The sequence below is a fragment of the Amblyomma mixtum genome, chromosome 1 (assembly GCF_055824585.1).
Source record: "Amblyomma mixtum isolate Tamu chromosome 1, ASM5582458v1, whole genome shotgun sequence".
Lineage (NCBI taxonomy): Eukaryota > Metazoa > Arthropoda > Arachnida > Ixodida > Ixodidae > Amblyomma > Amblyomma mixtum.
This window is the reverse complement of record NC_143012.1, coordinates 136,177,664-136,191,497: the sequence shown is the minus strand read 5'-3', so window position 1 is coordinate 136,191,497 and position 13,834 is coordinate 136,177,664. Positions and strand designations below refer to the sequence as shown.

The 13,834-nt window shown below is 45.7% G+C and overlaps 2 protein-coding genes across 4 annotated transcripts in view; one reads left to right on the top strand and one right to left on the bottom strand.

Annotated features, from left to right (window-relative positions):
- The window catches only part of LOC149367681 (transmembrane protein 117-like), a 205,759-nt gene that overhangs the window by 66,819 nt on the left and 125,106 nt on the right, over positions 1-13,834 (bottom strand). The window lies entirely within an intron of this gene.
- The window catches only part of LOC149367682 (uncharacterized), a 106,238-nt gene continuing 100,722 nt past the window's right edge, over positions 8,319-13,834 (top strand). The window contains exon 1 of one of the 2 annotated variants that reach the window (XM_089556878.1): positions 8,319-8,364. The gene's annotated coding sequence lies outside the window, so the exon portion shown is untranslated. Of the gene's footprint in view, positions 8,365-9,755; positions 9,891-13,834 lie in introns of those variants that run through there. The other variant, XM_089556870.1, reaches the window with a different exon arrangement.

The following is a 13,834-nucleotide window of genomic DNA, read 5'->3' as shown; positions in this document are numbered from 1 at the left end:
ACGTCTCCTTGCACATCAGCTGAACGTGCGACACACTCGCAGAGTGCCGTCGCTCTTTCTGCCGTCTGTTAACCGAGGCCTCCGAGACCCTCGATGACCTCAGAGGCTATTCCTACGAGCGGCCGACGCCAAGCACAGTCAACAGTTTGTATAATTAGCAACAACCTCTTGAGAACAGTGCAGTACCGCACTTGTAACTGGCGTTGATGGAATTGGCGGAAAACGCAGGACCCACGAGCCTGCTCGTGAGATACTGCGAATAATTATGGGGGCGCAGGTTTGTAAGACACCACACCAAGGTGTTATGCTTGCCGGTTTCGATGCATACGCCTTTAGAGCTTGAGCTAGAGTAACTTCCGAAAATATCGGCAGGTGATTCTCAATCCACTAAGCGCCCCACATTGTCGCTGTACTGATATCCTTTAACCTGTGCATACGTTGGCAAAAAGTACGATGTTATAAAGTGCAGGCATGCCGGATGAACAGTATATGCCGTTCGCTGCAGGAGCTAAGGCAGAACTTGCGAGACTAAAAATATTGACAAACCTTTAATTTCCTCATAACAGAAGGCACATGGCTCGCCGGCCGGTGGCTGCGTGATTGCAGTGCGAATAAATGCATTATAGCTGCTATATTATTCAACATTTCTTTAAAATGTGCCCACTTGTAATGCTTCTTCCCTTTTTCCTCTTCGTCGATGCTGCGTCAACCAACGCGCGTGAGCAGCGTCGTCTGCAAGCGCGCGCTGCACGACAGGATTGCACCGTGCTCCACCGCCACGCGTGCGCGGTGGCATGCACGCGTGTCGTGCTCGTCCCACCCGAATGTACGGTACTGCACGAGTGGCATCCAGCCGAACGTGGGGCACCGCACGAGTGCGTAGAAAACTCCACGAGCGCCGTCAGCCGAAGACACCATAAGTTTGCTATCCGCTTGCAGAATATCCGCAAGCGGATAGCAAACTATCCTTTTTTGCTGCTGTCAGTTTGGAGGAGCGCTTGAGCTCGCCCAGCAAGTGAGTCCTCGAGCAAGCTCATGCGCTCCTTCATTCCCTCGTACGGCTTGATGTGCAGGTGTCCAGACCAGTAAAATTGGCTGATCTACCCCTTTGTCCGCCTCAAGAATCCTAACCACTTCTGCAGAGACTCCGCCTCTGCTGAAGTTGCGTACAGTGCTCTTTGAGTCACTAATAATCACTTTAATCCTTTTCTGAACTGCCGCAAGAGCTATTGCATACTCCTCTGCCGCAACAATAGACCCGCCCCTGACAGTACAGCATGCTTTCAGGCTCCTGTCATCATCGGCCTCCACTGCCATCATCCCTTCCGATGCCGGTACTCGGCTGCATCCATATACACCACGTCCGCCCGTCCCCCATACTTCTTTTGCAGGGTTTCCTGCCCGATCCCTCCTTCTCCCTTCATGGAAGGCTGGATTCATGTTCTTGGGAAGCGGCTGGTACACAAAGTAGATACACAAAGTACCTTTCTGGTGAGGTATCAGCAGCCCTTCCATTGCTTTATTCGAGAGGGAATTGAGCTATCTAAACTCCCGCGTGCCTTCCAGATAACTTCTGTGTTCTTGGTAAGTGTTTTAATGTTTGTATATGTTCTTCAATAAAAACTAGTTGACAGCCAGCGCTTGTTTGTGTCACTCTTTCGACTCCTGTCCCGTTCTTGTTGCACTATGAACAGAATCATGACTACTCTGCATATTTTTGAAGAAACGAATTTGGGATGTTGTCTGGCCCCGATGACTTGTTCACATTCAGTTTCAACAGCATGTTGAAAATACCTTGCTCTGAAATTGTGAGGCCTGGCATACATGGCAAGAAGACATCAAAACAAGGTGGAGAACCACCATTTTTAGTGATAACAGATTTAAAATGGTCATTAAATGCATTGGATACTAATTCAAAATTAGTTACCTGTTCTCCGTTAATTTTGGAAGTATCACAGTCCAAGAATTTTGGCAAAATAGCTCTCCAAAATTCTTGCCACGATGTTGTTGTGAAATTAGGTAATGATTCTCCATAGTAACGCTTTTCGTCTATGGCCACTTGATTCTTAATTTTAGAGGACAAATCTGAAATTCCATTTTCATAATAGAATTATAACACTATTTTCTTTTTAAGCCTCTTTAACTGCCTCTGTAGTTCCAGCGTCTCCCTGGAAATCCACAGGTTCTTACCAATGGTTTTCTTAACAAAGTTTGGTACAAAACGCATACAACTGTTCACAATATGCTCTTCAACTATTTACCTCAAAATCAAAGACAATATCCGAGAGCACATCAGTCGATGTATCATTGAGCTCACTGTGCGACACTGAGGCCCAGTTCAGATTAGGTAAATTAAAATCTGCCAAAATAATCTCATCGGTGGACTGTACATATGTATGTGTTCACATATTCCGATAATTCCTCTACAAAGGTTGTGGGAGATGTGGGGGGGTCCGTACACTGCTCCCAGAACATACCCAACATTAGCATAATGAATCTTATGCAAGATCCATTCTGAATTAGGTGCATCTGGCATTTTTTGCATATTTAAAGATGTCCTGAAAACAATACACAAGAGCCTACCTTTAGTGCCGCAATCTTTTCTAGACTAAATCCAGGTGGGACAAATTCACTGTTGTATATTGCATCAGTCAACCATGTTTCAGTGAGAATAGAGATATCTCAATTAAGTACCAACAAAAGTATCTCCAACTCAGTAGCCTTGCTCACAATACTCCGACAGTTAGCACTGACAACTTTAAAGGTGCACTGAAGAGGAATCCAAACTCGTCTTTTTGCCACGGGAACTCAATCTACACGTCTTGAGCATTCTTAGAAACTTCAACTTATTGCCCTGTGTGGCTGATTTCCCTAATTAAATCGGATTAACGTCCGGCTGCCGCCCTTTTTTTTTTTAATTCTCCCCGTACGGTGGGCGGAGTCGACCAACGCGTGGAGTGCCTTTCAGCCAGCTCTGTGGAGGCTTGCTGCTCTGCCATCGGTGGAGTAATACGTAGTAATCCGTAGTAGCAAATAGTCCGCGCGTATTTTTATTTCTGCGGGCTTATTTTGCGGCTATATTACCTGCGAATGAAACTATTTATTCACGGAAGCCTAAAAACAAAATAAACCAAAAGAAAAGCCTCCAGGGAGCTGGCTGAAAGGCACTCCACGCATTGGTCGACTCCGCCCACCGTACGGGGAGGATTAAAAAAAAAGGCAGGAGCCGGACGTCAATCCAATTTAATTAGAGAAATTGGCCACACAGTGCAATAATTCGCAGTTTCTAAGAATGCTCGGAACATGTAGATCGAGCTCCTGTGGCAAAAAGACCGAGTTCAGATTCCTCTTCACTGCACCTTAAACATTGAGAACTTCAAGGAGACGAGGCTTTGTACTGCAGTGCCAATTCCGTTTTTTTTACTACTATTACTGAGACAATAACGAAAACCCTTTCCCTCATCCCATTCATACAATGCGCTATCAAAAAGGCAGCCACCAGCAAGGGCAGTGGTGCACTGCTTAACCGTTACAACACTGCACCGGGAGTGTGCGAGGACTCCCTGCGATTAATGAATGCAAAGTAAAAAAATGAACAATTCCACATATGTGAGCATTAGGTACAACACAGTCAGAAGCAATGCATTCAAACGATCCATCGAAGTTTGCCTAAGAGTTACGCATGCAAATGACAGTGACAAAATACATGCCAGTGACAAAATACATGCATGGTAGTACAAAAAACAGATCTCCTATACTTAGGAAGAAGACATCCACAAATCCCCGGGGTTCTGCAAAGCTTAGTTTGAGAACCTGGGAGAGTAATTCCTAAGAAATGACAACATATCTGTGGTAAAAAGCTTATGGAGGATAAAATAAATCTGCCAAAAGGACTGCTATGTACCACACACTGAGCACAATCTGTGCTCCCCTCTGATGGTGGAACCTAATTTCTGTGCAAATGCACTGAATACTCATTTGGCCTCGCGTGAACTTGAACAGCACTTGAGCCATATGCATGCATGCAAGCATGCAGAATTGGTGCTGCTTTATCCGGATTGCCACAACACACTTACGCTGGCACAGAAACTTGAAAGCGGCTGTCAGCAGCTTACAAAGTATGCAGTTCTTTTTGCCTTGGCCATTTTGGGGACATTTCTTTGAAAGAATTTTACAGCGTACTTTTAAAACCATTGGAAACTCAGTGAGATCACCCTTCTGAGAGTGCATGATCCCTCTCCATCCACTAAGAATCCAGCATTACCAATGTTTGCCCATTGGCTAGATGGAATGCAGACCTCGTGGTGAGCATGCGACATACATACACTGTAGGGGGCAGTACTATCAAGACAGAGTGTGTTTCCTATACTATCAAGACAGAGTGTGTTTCCGTTTCATACATAGCAGGCAACGCTGCCAAAGCTAGCGCACCTGTTCGCGCAGGCTAAGTCTGCATGCAAAAAGTAGTTCGCCACACAACCAAAGCGAACACAAACACATTGCGTAGCGACAAATTTTAAGTGCCGTGACTGGCACCTCCTGGACTTCGTTTAACCTCTTGCCACATTTTCGTCCTGCGACTCGTCGAGATTTCGAGAAGCAAAAAGTACACCTGGCGGTATGATACGCGGTTTGTAGGGTGAATCGCTTCCACTAAATCCCAACCCAAAAAGTAGTTCACTCTCTGGGAAAATTGTGGCCAGAGAGCCCGAACACTGAACGCCTCACAGCTTTGACCATAATTTTCAATGCTACCACATCTTTTTATACCGCACTTTGTATTCGTCCAAACAATGACCAGAGTTTCGAGAAGAACGAATGATACGTGGTGGAGTAATATGGTTTCATATTGCTGTGGCACCACAAGGACAGGGACGGAGACAGAGTGATGACAACACAAGTGCTCACTAACAACTGACAAAATTTATTAAAGGCACAAAATATATAGACAAAACCAACGGTTACATGCACAGTCAGAACACGGTTACAAAGGTTACAAGCAATAACACACGTTAAATCACGACGAATCTACCAGTTATCATAGTTTAGTGTTCTTTGAAGATAATCAACCTCGGCGTCAAGCAGCAGCAAGGATGGCAAACTTACGCATATATCTGCCGACTTCCTTATACCCTGTCCTTGTGGTGCCACAGAAGTATGAATTTGTACCCACTCGCCCAATTCTCATCTCAACCCTTTTGAACTTAATATGGTTTCGCGGACGCACTACTGCAGCAACCTCCGCAGCGTTGCCTGCTATGTATGAAACGGAGTATAGTCATCACGTGACAGAATGACAGGTGGTTGTAGCCCCAGTCACAGCTCATATTCAGGAAGGTGCTTCAAGGGTGCCCATCATTTGTGAGCATTTTTCAAAATTTGGTGTGCTCTCCTTTCAGTCAAAGCAGTCAGAGATAACTTCTTGGACATAATACTGTAGTTGCTGAGCAGTTGATAGTTCCTCTGGTTCGGCATCAAACCCATGCCCACTCCGAAGGCACTTGCTCGCTCTCAAGTCATCCGTGTCCCCACCACCGGCTGCAGATTGTAGGACCTCTAAGAAGTAACTGGAACATCGCATTTCTGACTTGTGGTTGCATGCTGGGAACACGTCCAAAGTGGAAAAACTTATGAAATTTCAAAAGCACAGACAAAAATCAGAGGTAATTTTTTACTTAACTCGTGTTGCTCACACTGTTGTTGTAGGTGGTAGTAAGTGCCTAGAGGGGTCCTTCACCACCCTGCTGAAATGGACATGAATCCACTTGGCTCTTTTTCTGACTGCCACTGCCTTTTGAACACTCACAAAGAAGGAAGTGATGCTCACTCTATAGCAGACACAGCTTTCAAGCTGTATGGCTGAAAATTCTCCCCTGAGGACGGTGTATACAAACGATGGTTAGACGCATCAACAGCACCCTATGCCAGCATGGGTTCAAATCCCACTAGGAACACACAGAAAGCCTTTTTTCTTTGGCATACTAAAAGACTTTCCTACTTTCAATATTTACAGAATGTCTGCTATGACAATTGCCGCTTGACATGAATGCCCAACAGCGTAAGTCTTGGTTCTTTTGCACTGTTTTCCGCTGAAACCACCTTAAGGCACCTAAGTTTGCAATCCAATTGGCTGAAAAGTGTAGGCTCTCACTGGGATACTGGCCCATACCCAAACAAAATAAAATCTGGGCGATTCCTACAGACGATATCCCTACTCATATACAAGTTCCAGTGCACCATGAAGATAAGCAAAATATAGCCCCATTATGGCCACCTTTACAGCCTTGTATGTTGCCACAGATTTTTGAACAGACTGAAAAAACGAAAAACAAGTAGATCAGCATCGATGCTGCCTTTCTCGGCTCCAGGGAATATGATGTGCATGTTAAACAAGAAAACTGCTACTCAAGAATAGGGCCGTGGTACAAAACACCAAGAAGTCACCTGCACGTAGCATATGAACAGAAAAAAGGACGGGCACACATTACCTCTATCATGCGGAATGATGCGTACTGTTGGGTGGAAAGATACGCCACATCTTGCTGCGTGACATTATATACCTTGCCTGTTCATTTCTCACAAAATAGTCTGCTGTAATGAAGCGGTTAGGGAACAACTAACCTCTAGTACATACATCTCAGCCCATTCAGTTATCCCACAGTTGGAGTGTCAGGTTGCTGGATAAAGCCATTTCTATGAGCCAAAGACAAGTAAAGACTCAAACAACTTGCCTGCTAAGGTCACCCCCATTATTGACCCTGATGTTTTCAAATCTGCTACAACCCATTGTTTGACTTCACAACGTCTCTTCATATGGTTTTAGTGTGCTTCCCTAGACTTTTCTATAACTCCCCAAAGACCATGACAGCATAAAAATGAGATTAATGAAATGAAATGTGGAAGGTAACATGTGTGTCTGGCAGATAGGAAGGTGCCTCAATAACAGACTGCCTGTGCACCATAGCAGTACAGTACGGTCCACTGTTAAAGGGAACATGCGATCGTGTGGCCTCCGCGCTTCGCGGAGCACTGCCGCTGAGAACTTGTGGGAACTGTCGGCACAAGACGAATGCGCAGTAAGCATAACGACTGGTCATTCCGCGCATGCACCTGATGCTGCCTATTCTCGCCGCATCCAGGCGGCAGGGCTTCGTGAAGCGTGGAGGGCACGTGATCGCATGCTCCCTTTAACAGTGGACCGTACTGTACATACAAAGCTTGCCCACTGTCACAAATACGGATGCAAATCCAAAACTGAGGATAAAAAGGGGACCGTGCAAAGGAACTGATTACCCGCAATTTGCAGGTACAATGCAGAACGCACACTACTTTTGTTAACTGATTTTCCTTTCTTATTCACGTTATGTTTGCTTAGGATGTTCAAGCTGTACCATTAAGTTGAATGCACTTGTCTTCTGTCCAGTCCCAGAGCCGATAAATGAAGACATGTATTTCCATCTTGTTACTCATTTGCTCCCAAGTGCTCCTGACAGTGCTGCCCCCAACTAGGTACTGAACATTTGCAAACAATGAAGTTCAACTAAACTGCTTAGCTACATGTTGACAGTGACTGCACCCACAAACTTCAGGCCTGTGCATCTAAGCTGTACAGCTGAGAGACACAGGCCAGGCCCTAGAATATAGTAATAGGCAAGAACAGTTTAGGCGTTGAGAAGATACAATAAGACAGCAGGATGACCACTGTTGCAGCTGAAGACTGAACTGGTGCCATGGCCATTCAGGCATTTTGAGTGCCTTAGGTAAGCAGGAAGAGAAATCAGTAGATTTATAAAGACAACCAGACACATATGTATGACCTGGCAATGGGCCTGTGGTGCACAGTGTTGCACTGTTACGAATGTGCATGCAGTACATAATAGAAATACAGAGGAAGGGATGACAACCTGTCTACAATGTATATATGCAGTGGAGCTTTCCTGAACTGCCTTCGAACTCGTATCCAGAACTTCCCTGGCAGGAAACAAAATGAGGTGCAGGTCTTCAAGCAGGTTTCTGCGTTCTCAGGCACGAACATATATGGTTACACGTTCCTGATGAACAATAATGCTGTGCTTGAGTGCGCTGCTCGCCGCCGCTAGCTGACGCGTACTCCGGCCTATGGAAGTCCTGTCAGGTTCACCGCGAACGCACATTTCGCGGCTGACTGCACGGCCGCGGCGAACACTCCGGTTCTGAATCACACACGCCGGTATGGACCGTGTGTGTTTGAGTGCACTTAAGTGAGCGCGGTTCAGGAAACCACCTGGAGGGAGAGAGTTGCCGCGCCGAAATTTCCTTCCCCCTTTACAGAAGCAACACGCGCGTCAAGACGGCTGCGGAAATACAGCAACTTCTCGACGGCACGTGAGTTAAGAATCGTGGCAACACCGTGAAGTCGGCGGCACGCACAGTCTTAGAAGACCTTTAATTCAAACTGTGCAAGACTTGATTTTTCTTTTCTTTCTTTTTTTTTTTTGCAAACGCGCACCCAAGGGCCAATATGGGCTGGTAAGCGGTCGTACTCACATCAGGAGTTACTTTAGGTAAGCATCAATACTCAGAGTTGCTAAAAGCCTGATAATGATCTGGAGCTCTTCAATGAAACTCATAAAACATAACGGTTGATGTTGGGAAAGCAGCTTCACGTCAATGGCAGTGCTAACAAAATGCTTCGATGCCGCTCTGGATGTCGCAAAAACGCAGACCAGAAACTACGTCAGAAGACTAGCTGCTCGACAACCTATTCTGAAAACAAACACCGCTTAAGGCACTAAATAAGTGGACTTACATTGCATCGGCCCCGAGTGGTGCTTTCGCCGGCATGGCGTCCTTGCGATGTGGGCAAGCATGTCTACAGAACCTAAAACGAAGTCTCTCAACATTTTGGTCCCATTGGAAACTTTGCCTAGGCGCAAAAGTTGGCGAGGTCAAAGCGCACTGTCAACGTGCTGCTGTGGAAATGTAGCTCGAAGGTAGTGAAGGTGCATGTTTATATCCAAGTTTTCGCACAGCTCACAAAGCCTGCAGCACAGAAATACCGTGCACAACACGCGCAAAGGGCAACCCCACCAACGATCAGTTGCAGTGTAGATATGAAACTAGTTAGGATGGAACCGCAGGCAGAGACAATGCAGTGGACGCGGGCAGGACTGGCAGGGTCTCTACTAGGTCTTTACGCGACTGCAGCGGCGCCGCCGGCGTCGCCCGCTTTCAAAAGTTTTCGATTACAGCGCCACCAATACCGTCATGGCTTTCTATTTTAGTGCTCTTTCCGCAAGCGGATGCATTTTTTTTTCACCTAAATCATCACCGGCCCACTGGTTGAGCTGATAGAAAGAAATGATTTGCCTTTTTATACACCAGACATGGACACCAGACAAGCGGTGCTAAGCGTTGGTGCTAAGCATAGAGCTATTATTCCATGAGCTATTATACCAACTAGTGCTAGGGATGAATGAAAGCAGTCCTACAACATTCTGAAATTATTCTCTACTTCCATGTCTACTTCCCATCTCGCTACAGGTGTTTTTAAACGAAGTTGTTCATTGCAAAAAAAAGTGCCATGTAATTTTTTTTTTCGTGGTGGATAAAAACGAAAAGAACAGCAAAAAAAAAAAAGCGCGGACTGCCACACATTTCTTCCATGGCCAAACACAGAGGTTGTGCTGCCATCTGCCATGGACGATTTAAAGCATTTTAGTCTAGTTTCCTGCTCAGGCACCCGAAGGCGCAAGCGCACTATGGTTCAGCGAGTGGTTGACTTGAACAGTTTTAAACCAACGGTGCTTCAAAAAAACGCTGTCACTTGCTGCAAGGCTCGTGCAGGTGCTATCGAATCATTTTCCTTGTCATTCAACGAGCGTGCCTACGAAAGGAGAACTTTGCTACTGGTGAGCCAAACTTGGTACACTTAGCCGAATTATGAGGGGTGTGCCAGCTAGTTCACAACATAAAAACCTTCTGTCCGCGGACAGTGGTGTGGATCACCAGCTCTTTCCCCGTTGGCCTTTCCTTCCTCCATGCCGTTGGCGTTGCATTACCCTTCTCGCAGCGCCGCCCCTCTTCCTCCGCTCTAAGAGTGGTTCGTCGTATTTTCCCGTTTTCGTTTCTTTACTGGATGTTTACATTGTACTGATCTGTGCACCTTGTTTGAATTAATCGTAGCGGCGACTTCGGTTTTCCCGCTTTGGATCACCTCTGTGGTCTGATATACTTGAAGGAAGTATGCCCGATAGTGATTCCCGGTACTCTAAAAAAAATGATTTCCGATAGATACTGCAGGTACTGCGTCTGTACTTCGACACAAAATTGAAATGACTAATATTAATAAAGCTGGTCATATGGTTTGCTAAGTTGAGAAATATAATGGGTGGTTTCTGGAATTTTACGTGTATTTGATATAGCGCACTGTATTTGAGAGGGTTTAAACGAATCCGGCCGTGCGGATTTTTCCAATTTCTTTAACGCTGTCGGCGCCGCTGGTAATTTACCATATTGGAATAAATTGACATAATTGAAACGATCACTTCCAGAAGCAACCTAGGAAAATATATTTTTAAAGCTAATGATTCATGCGGGCACTTGCAAAACATGAAACTGTTTCTGATGCTCATCGTTTGTTACTCGTTGCCTTGCGCGCCCTCTGCTGAAAGGTGCAAGCTCCGTGCTTTTAGGAAAGCCCAAGTCATTTACCGCCATTCGTAATAGATGTTTAAAGTTGAACATTCTTCGTTAAAAGCTGGGCTAGAAGGAAAGCAACACAGAATAAAAAGATCTGTCACGTTTGTGACTAGGGTAATTACTGTGTCATATCTCTATTGTTTAACTTTTTTTAGAATAAAAGGGCTAAATTTTTATTCATCATCATCATCATCAGCCTGACTACACCCACTGCAGTGCAAAGGCCTCTCCCATGTCTCTCCAATTAACCCTGTCCTTTGTCAGTTGCGGCCACTGTATCCCCGCAAACTTCTTACATTTTTTATTAGGCAAAGCTTATCCTAAGAAGATTTGCCTAATAAAAATTTAGCCCTTTTGTTCTAAAAAAAGTCTCAACAACGGAGATATGACAAAGTAATTACTTTTTGTCACAAACGTGGCAGCATTTATGCTTTTAAATGAGTTGCTTAATTCAACATACGTAGGCAGCAAATGTGCTTAAAATATTATGTACACTCATCAGCATGCCTGTCCAGAGCCCTCGAACTTCATCCTGTGACACACACAATGTGGAAGCAGGTATTGGTTGGTTGGTTTATGGAGTTTAACGTCCCAAAGCGACTAAGGCTATGAGAGACGCCGTAGTGGAGGGCTCCGGAAATTTCGACCACCTGGGGTTCTTTAACGGGCACTGACATCGCACAGCACACGGGCCTCTAGAATTTCTCCTCCAAAGAAATTCTAGCCGCCGCGGCCGGGATCGAACCCGCGTCTTTCAGGACAGCAGCCGAGCACCGTAACCGCTGAGCCACCGCGGTGGCTACAGGTATTCGGTTGTAGATATAATCCCATGGCACTTAATATGACAGCTGCACTGTGCCAGTTATAGAGCCAATGTTTCACTTCCTTTGCTCCGTACCACACCGCTCCAGCACTCCAGACAGGCTTGCTGAGGAATGTACCTCAAGCGTTCTATTTGTCATATATGGGTGTACGAACATGTGGTATTAGCCGTACATGGTTCCTCTGGTCAACTATATGCCGGAGAGAGAGGAGAGTGAACGCGAAGTTTTTCTGTTTGTATTCTTCTGTTTTGGTTTTCAAGGTGACCCCTAGCACAGGGACCCCAGAACAGGGTGGGGTAAGGGGGATAGGCGCTCCCCCCATTTTTGTGGTAAAATAAAACGTAGACTAAAACATACCGGCCTTTTAGTTCTAATATATTTACTGTCATGTTTGCGGCATGTGGGGCCTACTTAGGTGCTCTGTAAATAGTTTTTTTTTTGTGTGTATACACACACACATATGTATATATATTTTTTCTGTACAAAACCTTGTTAATAAATACCATGAAAGAAAGAAAGAAAAAAAATGGCATGGCGGAGTGGTTCGCGAGTTCGTCTCGCACTCCGGAGACCCTGGTTCGATTCCTCAACTCGACCAATTTCCTACTCGGTTTTATTTATTTATCTGGTCTGACTAGAAAGGTTAATTAGGCTAATGGGTTAATTAAGTAATTAACGAAACTCAGGCCTATTTACTTGGAGCATCAATATACGATCCCTTTAATTAGTTGCATGGTTACTAGCCAAAGTACAATTGGCCTCGTTTGAAATTTGCGCACTGTGACGTCGCAACCATTTCGACCAATTGAAAACACACCATCCGTTAGGCGTGGCGACGGCTCCTCGAGGAGCAGGGGGGTCCACGGACCACGCGACGAGCGGTTAGACCTGGCGTAGTATTGCTTTCGCAATAAAAAAAAAATGCCTGAGTGGCTTTGGAGCTCGGCTGCTGATTCCAAGTGCGGGTTCGATCCTGGCCTCGAGGGCCGCATTTCGAAGGAGTCGAAATGAAAAACGCGCGTGCGCTGTCGCACGCTGAAAAAAAAATGGCAGTGCTTTGTCTCTTCTAAACCTATGAGAGAAGCCAACAGCCACAGAAACCAAGGGGCACAGGGGATTTTTTTATAATTAATTTCTTTATTTTGTGGTATTGATCAATTTATAATATTACTGAATATGTTATCGCTTAAAGCTAATTGATTAGAAAAGCAGAAGAAAAAACCTAGTTAGACCTAGTTAGACAGAGCGAAAGCTCCAGTACACTTGGCTACACTTGGTTAGACGCTTGAAACGCCTCGTAGGCGTTTCAAGCATACTGTCAACCATGCTCTCATTCATGGCGAAACTGCAGGTGTGAGCGGCGTCGCCTCCTTAAGCAAACGCCGAGTCACGTGCATAATCACATGACCACACCTGGCGAAGCGGCGGTCGGCGCACCGCTGCCAGAGCAGTGGCGTGGCGGCTGCGGTGAGTCACATGGCCTTACGTCACAGCCATTCCTCCGGCTGAAGGTCAAACTGCAACAACCGATGACCTTGGCGAAACATGACTCAGTGGAGCTCTCGCTCCAAAACCCCAGCTGGTCTACGTTGATCTTTTGTCCTCCACTAGATCGTCCATCATATATAGAGCTCCCGTGCTTACTCGACACGTTTAACCCGAGATATTACTATTATTATTACCAAATAAAGGATGGATAAACTTGTGCAGCTTTTTAGAATCCGAATATTCTTTTTTGCACGCGACGGAAATGAGCAAGGAAAAGCGGGCTCTTGGCAGCGGTGGAGATATAAGAAAAAAAAAATAAATATCGATGACACAAAGGGGCAATGCGAAATGCATGCGCTCGGCGGCATGTGATAGTGAATACGCCCAGAAAGATGCTACTTAAATGAAATGTAACTGCGATAAAATGATTTCGTTATGCCGATTCGCTATATTGTTCTGCTTATAAAAAAAAATTGATGCCGGTCGCTAGCGGGCGGCATCATCACGCTGTTCTCGGACTGCTGGATCTTGGATTCTGTCTGGTGGGATATCTACTTCTCGCTGTAATAATTTCGGTTCTTGATGTCTGAGACGAGAGGCTTGTGTTTGTTGGCGTTTTTTCGTAGAACGCTTGGGCGGTGGCATACGTTGAGCATTCGCAGCAATCCGCCCCAGCTACATCGGGTACAGGTGGGTGGTGGAGGGACGGGTGAAGGTGTTGAAGATGCATTTTTACCAGTGAGTGCCCGGATGTGCGCCCACCGGAGTGTGCATCAAGATTTTTATGTTTTATGGGGGCTTAACGCCTCAAAGCGACTCAGGCTATGAGCGACGCCGTAGTG